This window comes from Phasianus colchicus, chromosome 13, assembly GCF_987193195.1.
Source record: "Phasianus colchicus chromosome 13, bPhaCol1.hap1.1, whole genome shotgun sequence".
Classification (NCBI taxonomy): domain Eukaryota; kingdom Metazoa; phylum Chordata; class Aves; order Galliformes; family Phasianidae; genus Phasianus; species Phasianus colchicus.
The window spans coordinates 12,748,902-12,757,192 of record NC_143448.1 but is presented as its reverse complement, the minus strand read 5'-3'; the positions used below and the strand labels follow the sequence as shown (position 1 = coordinate 12,757,192).

The window sequence follows — 8,291 nt, the reverse complement described above, 5'->3', positions numbered from 1 at the left end:
AAAATGGAGAGTAAAGTGAAATATTTGCTCTGGGTTCAGATCCAATCATGATCTGTCAACCAGATCCATATTGCGCAGCTGCTGAAATCAGTAATAGGTCATTGAGATCTACCTGCTATTGCAACCAATTGCCAAATCTGAGACTAAAAGTGAAAAGTTAAAAACAAGATTTAAAGGTAGAGATTTCCTATAAGCTTTTCCATATTTACTTATGTCACAGCAGGGAGAAACTGCTTTTCTGTGTGTGACGTGTTCATATTATCTGAATTATGAGTGTCATATTCATATTTTATATCAATTTTATGTTGTGAATGAACAGAATCTGCCCAGTCTTGGAGCCAGTTTCATTAATTAGTTGTTCTGTTCATATTAAAAATAAATAAATAAATAAAAATTCTCCAACACTGAAAACTCTGAGAAAATGTGAGTAGTGTATAATAATATATTTATATGGAGAGGAGAGGAGAGGAGAGGAGAGGAGAGGAGAGGAGAGGAGAGGAGAGGAGAGGAGAGGAGAGGAGAGGAGAGGAGAGGAGAGGAGAGGAGAGGAGAGGAGAGGAGAGGAGAGGAGAGGAGAGGAGAGGAGAGGAGAGGAGAGGAGAGGAGCTGCATCCTCCCTGAGAGTTAATATTTGTCACTAACAATAGTAGGTGGTCTGAGCAGTTGAAGTTGGAATATCAGCATTCTTCATCTTTGCTTAAGGTTAGCCTATTACATTTGCTGTTCTGCAATATGCCAAATATAAAAGTTTTTATTATACTTCTATTGAAATTTCTGGATGTCCTCATAAAAGTCTAAATGTTAAAGGAACAATATTAATAAGTCATCTAGTACTTTTTGCATTCACACATATTTCTTGGCAGTAAAAGAATATTACACTGCACCAGCTCTGCAGAACAGAATTTTGATTCCTGTTCTGGGTCAGTTAAAATGTGTATATAACAGAATTTGAGTCTGTTATCTCATGCTGGAATTTAAGTCTTGTATGCTGTATTACCTTAGTTTGGTTGTGCAGGTCGGAGTTTTTGTTATATTTCTTTGTGTTTTTGTTTGTGTTTTTTAATCTATGACCCTGTTTCAGCAAACATAGGAAGATTTCAAACAGACAGCTGGTCATTTGAGGGCTTCTTTCAGCTAAAGTGTATGAAAAGATATTAATTATCTATCCAATGAACTAATTTCATTCAGATAAAGTTAATATAAAACTTGGTTTCATTTTCCAGTTTTACAGCACTGCTTAACATTCCATCATCTTCAGTAGTGAATATTTTCAGTGTTATGCCATTAGTTTTGTAATATGATTCAAAATTTTAATGCTCTTTTGAAATCACATCCAGAAATATTTTATGTGTATCTATTTTGTACATTGTTCTCAGGTAGTCTGGATAGATCACTGGGATTTTCTTTCTTTCTTTAGTTAGAACAAGCATTTTTCTAGTACGTACATACACCATACAGCTTTGTTTATCTGATACCAGCTTGTTCCAAATACATCTATTTGTATGGATGTCACACCAAAAGTAATGCCTCCTATTTATTTCCATGGAAACTATCAGAAATTCTCAGCTGCAAAACTCTGTTTTGCAACATAGTCACCATCCTGTTTGGTCTTCGTAGACATTCCTCAAGTGTCGACAAATTACTTGTAGATCCCTTCCAACTTGGGATATTCTACAACTCTATGATTCTTTGTGCTTTATATCACTATTTTTATGTGTAATTTTAAGACTATTGTATTATAAGAAGTTCTGAATGGAGTTTCTTGGATATCATATGGATCATTTATCCCTTCTTGTTTTTTACAGTGAGTATTTGAACATGAGATATTAAAAAGCTTATAGTAGAAAAGAAGAATGAATTAATTTCTTTTTCTTAAATATGCTTGTTTGTCAAGTAAGGCTGTTCATCTGTTACAGCATTTACTCATGTTCAATGGCCATGACATTCATTACTTTATGTTAATCAGATTAGATAGGTGTGGTGATGATTGGAGGATTGAATATAATCAAAATGAATTAACTGCTGTACTTAGTGATAAATATTTGCAGAGGCAGTAGGAAAAATGCACAATGTACTATGAACAAAATTCTGTAACTAATGTATAAGCAGAAAGCAAATCTCATTTTGACTGTTTATTCTAACCAGCTTTCTTGAATTTCTTTCTGAAAGTTTTATGATACAAACTGTCCTGTATATTGGTAACTTTCAGAGGAGAGTGTCTAAATTAGTATACCTGTACATATTCCAGTACTAGAACAAAATTTAGGGTGGGCGTACCTCATGCACATAGCACAGTAAATGCTGATCTTCTTTCTGACATTTAAGCCCAGGAAATTGTCAGGCATTCACACCTCTGTTGAGCACTCCTGTAACTCTCTCATTGCTGAAAGACTTGGTGCTGCATAAGTGAACTAGTCACAGATCTTTATCATTTTTAAATGATAAAATGATAATAAGTGGTCCAGTGCCACAATGCCCAGTGGACATAGAGTTTGACTTTCACAGTGGGCTCGGTAGGGGTCAGAGCAGTGGAACACTGTTGCCTCTTTGAGGGAAATGAATACATTCAGGGATCAGAGAAAATAATCCACAATCAACTTTTTTCAAAGCTCTTTTAATTGTTGTATTAACAAGACTGAGGAGTTTTAATTTTCCTCTCTGGCAGACATTCAATTCTCTTCAATACACCTTTTTAGCTGTCTTACCTGCTACTATGCTGTTGTAAATCCCTTTTTACATTTTCTATCAAAGATCCAAAATAACTTTCATTCTGGAAACATAATCTTTAAGATTTCAGGACTTTTTACATTAGTAGTCTTCTGTTTTCCACACAAAACAGTCTGTAATTTTGTGCTTAATTTGTAACAATTGTTCATTCAGAAGATGTTATTGAATTATGATAATTTGTAGGTATATGTCTAAGTAATTGCAGCTTTGAACTAAGAGGTCAAAAGTAGAACATACACGTACATGCCTCCAGATGAAGAAATGAACTTGTAGGGCATAACATAAGTTTTGTTATGGGAATTTTGTTATGGAAATGTTTTTTCAAGATATATGCATACAGTTATTACAGAGTGTGCTTGTTTCTGACAGTGTGCATATTAAGACAATTATTCTTTCAGTTGTCACGAGTAGTGAGAGAATGCTGATCTACTTTGCTTTCTATACAGCTTTGGTGCCTATTCCGGTGATCATGGCTACAAACACTAGTGTGGGAGGAGAAACAATATCATTCTCACAGCACCATGTCTGCAGAGCATGGAAAACATAGTGTGGAAATGGACGTCAACACAGGTAAACCCAATGGCTGCTGATTTTCCTTCTCTTCAATATAGCTGAAGGTAAAATTTTCTGACATTTATTATATCACAGAAGGTGGGAGAAAGGAAACAGACTGATTGATAGAAGAACAAAATTTTGACCATTCTTGGAGAGTTGCTGTGACTCTTAAATGAGAAAAGTCCCTGCTTGGAATGCACAGTATTTGCCCATTATAAAATCCATTGGGAAAAGGCAAAATTAAGTGCACCTCTAGAGATAGAAGCAGCAGAACACAGAAGCTTGTATTCTCTACAGTATTCAAACAGGATTTCCTTTCCTGTACTTCCTGGAACCAAGGATAAAGTTGTCCACTTCTTGCTGCTGCGTGGAAATCAAAAAAGATGCATTGCAAGGTCCTTCCAAATGGACACAATAACAACATGTGCAGTGGACAGCTGTACATTAATATATTTTTGAAAGATGGAGAATTCTTTCTAGCATAGCCAGTACTTGAAATATTTATAATATGCAGCAGGATATAAAAAGTTTTTCTTTAGAGTTTCCCTTCTCTCCCTGCTTTTTCTCTTTATTTTGAAGGGAGAGAATAATTCCAAACTTACTGAGGGCCATAGCATGTTCATCTAAGGCATTGGAAAAATATGCAAAAGCAGATTAAAATCAGATGCCAAAATAGGCTGAAATTGGATGGCTGGGGTTGTTCCCAGCCCAGCTGTCTGCTTTGCTTTCCAGATGAATGATCAGTTTTCCACCTCAGATGGGTGTGAGATGATTTCATGAGCCAGCTCACTACCATAGAGTTTAGTCTTTCCTGTTTAAAAAAGTGGAAAGGAGTGTGACAAATTCTGTAGTGGTAATTGTAAATGTCATTATACCTTTTTTGTTTGGGGTTTTAAAATAAAGGGGAAGGAAAGATGAAGAAAACTTGTTTAAAACTTCCTTCCAATGTAGGCGAAAGGTGATAGAGTGTGGAAGGAGCTCACATGAATCTTTAAGTCTCACTCCTGGTTTCACACAGGATTATCTAAAAACTAAACTATATGTTTGATAGTGTTATCCAAATGCTTCTTGAATTCCAGCAGGCTTGGTGCCGTACCCACAGCCCTCTAGTGCAGAACCTGTTCCTAACCCTACCTGGCCCTTCCCTGATGCAGCTCCATGCAATTCCCTCAGGCTCTGTTGCTGTCACCTGAAAGCAGAGCTCAGTGCTAGCCCAAACTCCCTGAGAGGAGATGCAGGCTGCCATAAGGCCTCCCTTCTTCAGGCTGAACAAAATAAATAACCTCAGAGATGGGGAATCTTTCTATATATGCACAATTCCTTAGGAGGAACAAGGAGCCATATGTTATCACAATTTCAGTATTTGTTATTTGAGGAGGCAGAGGCCATATTTGCTCCCAGGTGATGAATAATTAATAAGAAATCACACAGGTGTTCTCAGAACAGAGGATCCTTTCTGTTCAGCTGGTAGGAGTCTGTACTCTGTTTAAAGACATGAAAAAAATGTTTGTAAAGATGCTTGGTTCATAGGAATGGTTTTTTTTAGGAACTTCTTTTCTTGTGTGCAAGGAAGATTAATCAGGTATAGCTCAGGAATGCCTTTAGCATCCTACACAATGAGGGGTAAGATAAATTCACTTCTGTAGATGGGAAAGGGTATGTGAATTGTTTTCTCTGTGCTGAGTTGCTTCATGTGTAGCTATTGTGTATCTGCTGTGTGAAGGTGTAGTACAATTAGCAAATGAACATTTTGCTTGCTAGAGCATTTTCAGCATTTTTATTGTAGCTTCAATAATATAAAAGCTAGCAAAAATTTGTACTTCTAGTGACTTTTATTTTTTTCAATCAAACTGAGTGTGAGCAAGCTAAAAACAATAGTTCTTCCTTGTAGGCAAGTTGTAGTTTATTTTGTGCATATATTTAAGACTGTCACTCATAATATTATTAATTTCTGTATTATTTTATTAAGAAAGATCAACTAGCCTAACTACAAAAGCATTTTGTTTTTAATGTGATTGTCTTGATTGTCAACTAATGAGGAGAAAAAAGTAAGCTGTGATCAACTTTGAAATAGCTCAGATTTCACTTGTAAGTAGTTCACACAGTTTTATAGCAGTAAATACTTGTCATTGCTCAAGTAATGCTTGAGTAGAAGCAGAGGTTTTTATTCACAAGCTGAAGTGATTTGTTAAAGTCAAATAAGAAAAAGAAGCATTTGGAGGAAGACAATAATGAGATATGTGCAGAAAACAAATACAGTCTAGTTTTGGTCCCTTATACAGTCCTACATCTGTGCTACTTTCTTATTTTTTTGAGTACTTCAGGTGTTTTCTGGTTGAGTTATTTCCCCTCTAATTGATAGCCCAGTTAGTTGACAATAATAACTAGTTGCTAACTAGTTACTTCAGTCTGCTACTGTTGTATTTGTCTAGTGAACTCAATGGTTGTTCTAGGAGGGTAAGAATGCAACTCCTCTTTATTATTGTTGTTTGTTTTCTTTGTGGTTGTGGTTTTTTTTGTTTTGTTTTTTTTTTTGTTTTTGTTTTTTGTGAGGGATAAACACCTAACATGAGGAATCGGTGAAAATCTTCCTCGAAAATATTTAAAAAACCAAACTTTGGATTCCAGTTTCTTGCATTTAAAAAAGCTCTACTAGTGCCTCGGTATTGAATTTACATATCAGCCTATGAAGGAGGTATATATCAGAAATTGTTTTATTATTGTGCTGAAGTACATTCTTATTTTTATCATGGCTACTTGTGTTATCTCTTTTTCTTGGTCTTTTTTTTTCCATGACTGTTTTTTTGCACTAGATATAAGCTTGTAAATTGTTTTCATCTTTCCTTCAAGAATAATTTAATCTTGAGGAATATGTTCTCCAATATAATTCATGACTTTTTAATGTTCTTGGTCAGCCCATGAAATAGCTTTGGCATTTAGAAGATCTTTAAGTTGTTAATTATTGTGTTTCTAGATCCTCCATGAATGTAATTTGTATAATATATCACATACTATAAAAAAGGCAGAAAACTTATTGTCAAATTAGAACTTTTAATATACCAGTAAATTTTGATGACTATGCTATAAAAGGAAAAGCTTTCCTTTGCAATAACTTTTCACATGTGTCTTACTGAGATGCTTATGGAATAGCTTAAAAAAAAAAAAAAAAAAAAGTTATTTTCTATCAGATTTAAGTAACCTGGAGTATTTCTAAACAAAGGGTCTTCCAGCTACTCTATCTTGACTGTTGGTCATCACATTCTGTGCAAAAGAAGTAATAGACATTTGGAGTATTTATGATGATATTCCTCCATGTTCAAACAATATCACAGTTTGGGTAATGCTGATTGGTACTGGGTTAGTTTGTTTTTGTAATAGCTTTTCTGTTTATTTGTTTTTTTGTGTTTTGAGGTTTTTTTTCTAGGTAAGAAATTATCTTTCTGCTGTTACTACTATTGCTTTATAAATTTACTATGTTAATTAGTCTGTCACTGTCAGAAAAAAAAAAAATCCTAAATGCTGTTAATATTTTTATGCCTATTAAAAAAAAAAAAAAAAACATTTGATGGAATATGCGAATTTACAAATCTGCTTTTTTTTTTTTGGTACAGCTGTGAAGTGCTTTAGTCTTCAAATTGCTATGGATTCATTGCCTTTCTTTGAAAGGTGAAAATTATTAATCTGGATCACAAGAAGGCTCGGATTTTTGGAACTGGGATAATCTCATGCAACTGAAGATGTACATGAGGTAGGTGTCATTTGAGAAATAGCTTATTTGAAATAGTCTTTTATGCTGCCTTTACAGTTGAAATGTAGGGACATCTACAGCGTGGTTCATCTTACTCTAAGATACTCCAGGATTATTATTAATGCCATAGAAAGTATGTATTTCTTGGTTTTGATTTTAAAACAGTTGAGAAGACTATCTGAGCCATAGATGTGATATCTCAACAGTTAAATCCCAGCTGTAGTGTTTTGGTTGTTTATAGTACTTAACTTTTCTATTTTACCTGTCTGTGACACTAGCTTTCTGTGAAGGCTAAAATCTCTCAGAAAGTAAAGGTATATTGCTCTTCTAGTCCAAAGTTACCCTGGCCCTCTGGCAGGCTGACCTACCTGTGTTGCAATAAGAGCACAGGAAGAGCAGAACTGGGAATAGACAGTTTCAGAATGGAAGCTAGCTTGTGTATAGTATTGATCAGTGAGCTGATATTCTACAACTCTGCAGAGGTTTTGCAGGAATGGGAGGGCAAGATATGAACCAAATTAAAGGAGACCTGAACCAGCAATCTCCAGGTATAATAGGCACAGGTACCTTAATGGAAGAACTGATGTCTGAATTTCAGAATGTGTTGTTGGGTTAAAAAATGGAAGTCCTAATGACTACTCGTGATTTTACATCCTCAAAACACTCATTAGGCTTTTCTCTGCCTGTCTAAAAATGATTGCAGTGGTTCTATTTCACAACCTTGGATTATCTAAGTAGTACCAAGGCACTGTAATTGCAACTCTTTAAATTTTCAGCACCATGATTTGTTTTAGTTAGGACTCTCTTTTGAGTACTTAAGGATTGCATATACATTTTTAATTTCAATTGTTCCATTGAATTGTATTACATATAAAGTAAAAATGCAGTGTAACAAACTACCACGATTTTGAGCATAACTACAGATGCACAGAATATAATTACACATTACCTAGCACCTTTTTTTCTATGAAATTACTGAACTTGGCAAAAAAAGCGTTAGCAGCAACAGAAATTTTATGGGGATTTATTTAAAATTTCTTTGTACAGATTTTATTTTTTTCTAATGAATGTAAGTTAATTGGCATTACTTTCTGATATTGTAACACTGTTATGGATTGGGATGAACATTAATTAATCCTTAGATGTAGCTCTGAGTTTTGTACTCAGTAGTAAACACAAAATCAGTGCAGGAGAACCACTGAATGGGAGAGAACTTAAAATTTGTACAGAAATGTAATGTTTAAAATATCTTCCAAAATAT

General features: G+C 34.7%; 1 long non-coding RNA gene across 3 annotated transcripts in view; it reads left to right on the top strand.

Annotated features, from left to right (window-relative positions):
• The first annotated feature begins 4,817 nt into the window (after positions 1-4,817).
• Positions 4,818-8,291, top strand: part of LOC149916161 (uncharacterized) — an 84,401-nt gene continuing 80,927 nt past the window's right edge. For 2 of the 3 annotated variants that reach the window (XR_016470762.1, XR_016470764.1), the window contains exons 1-2: positions 4,818-4,905; positions 6,894-7,030. This is a non-coding gene — a long non-coding RNA (uncharacterized LOC149916161). Of the gene's footprint in view, positions 4,906-5,907; positions 5,978-6,893; positions 7,031-8,291 lie in introns of those variants that run through there. The other variant, XR_016470765.1, reaches the window with a different exon arrangement.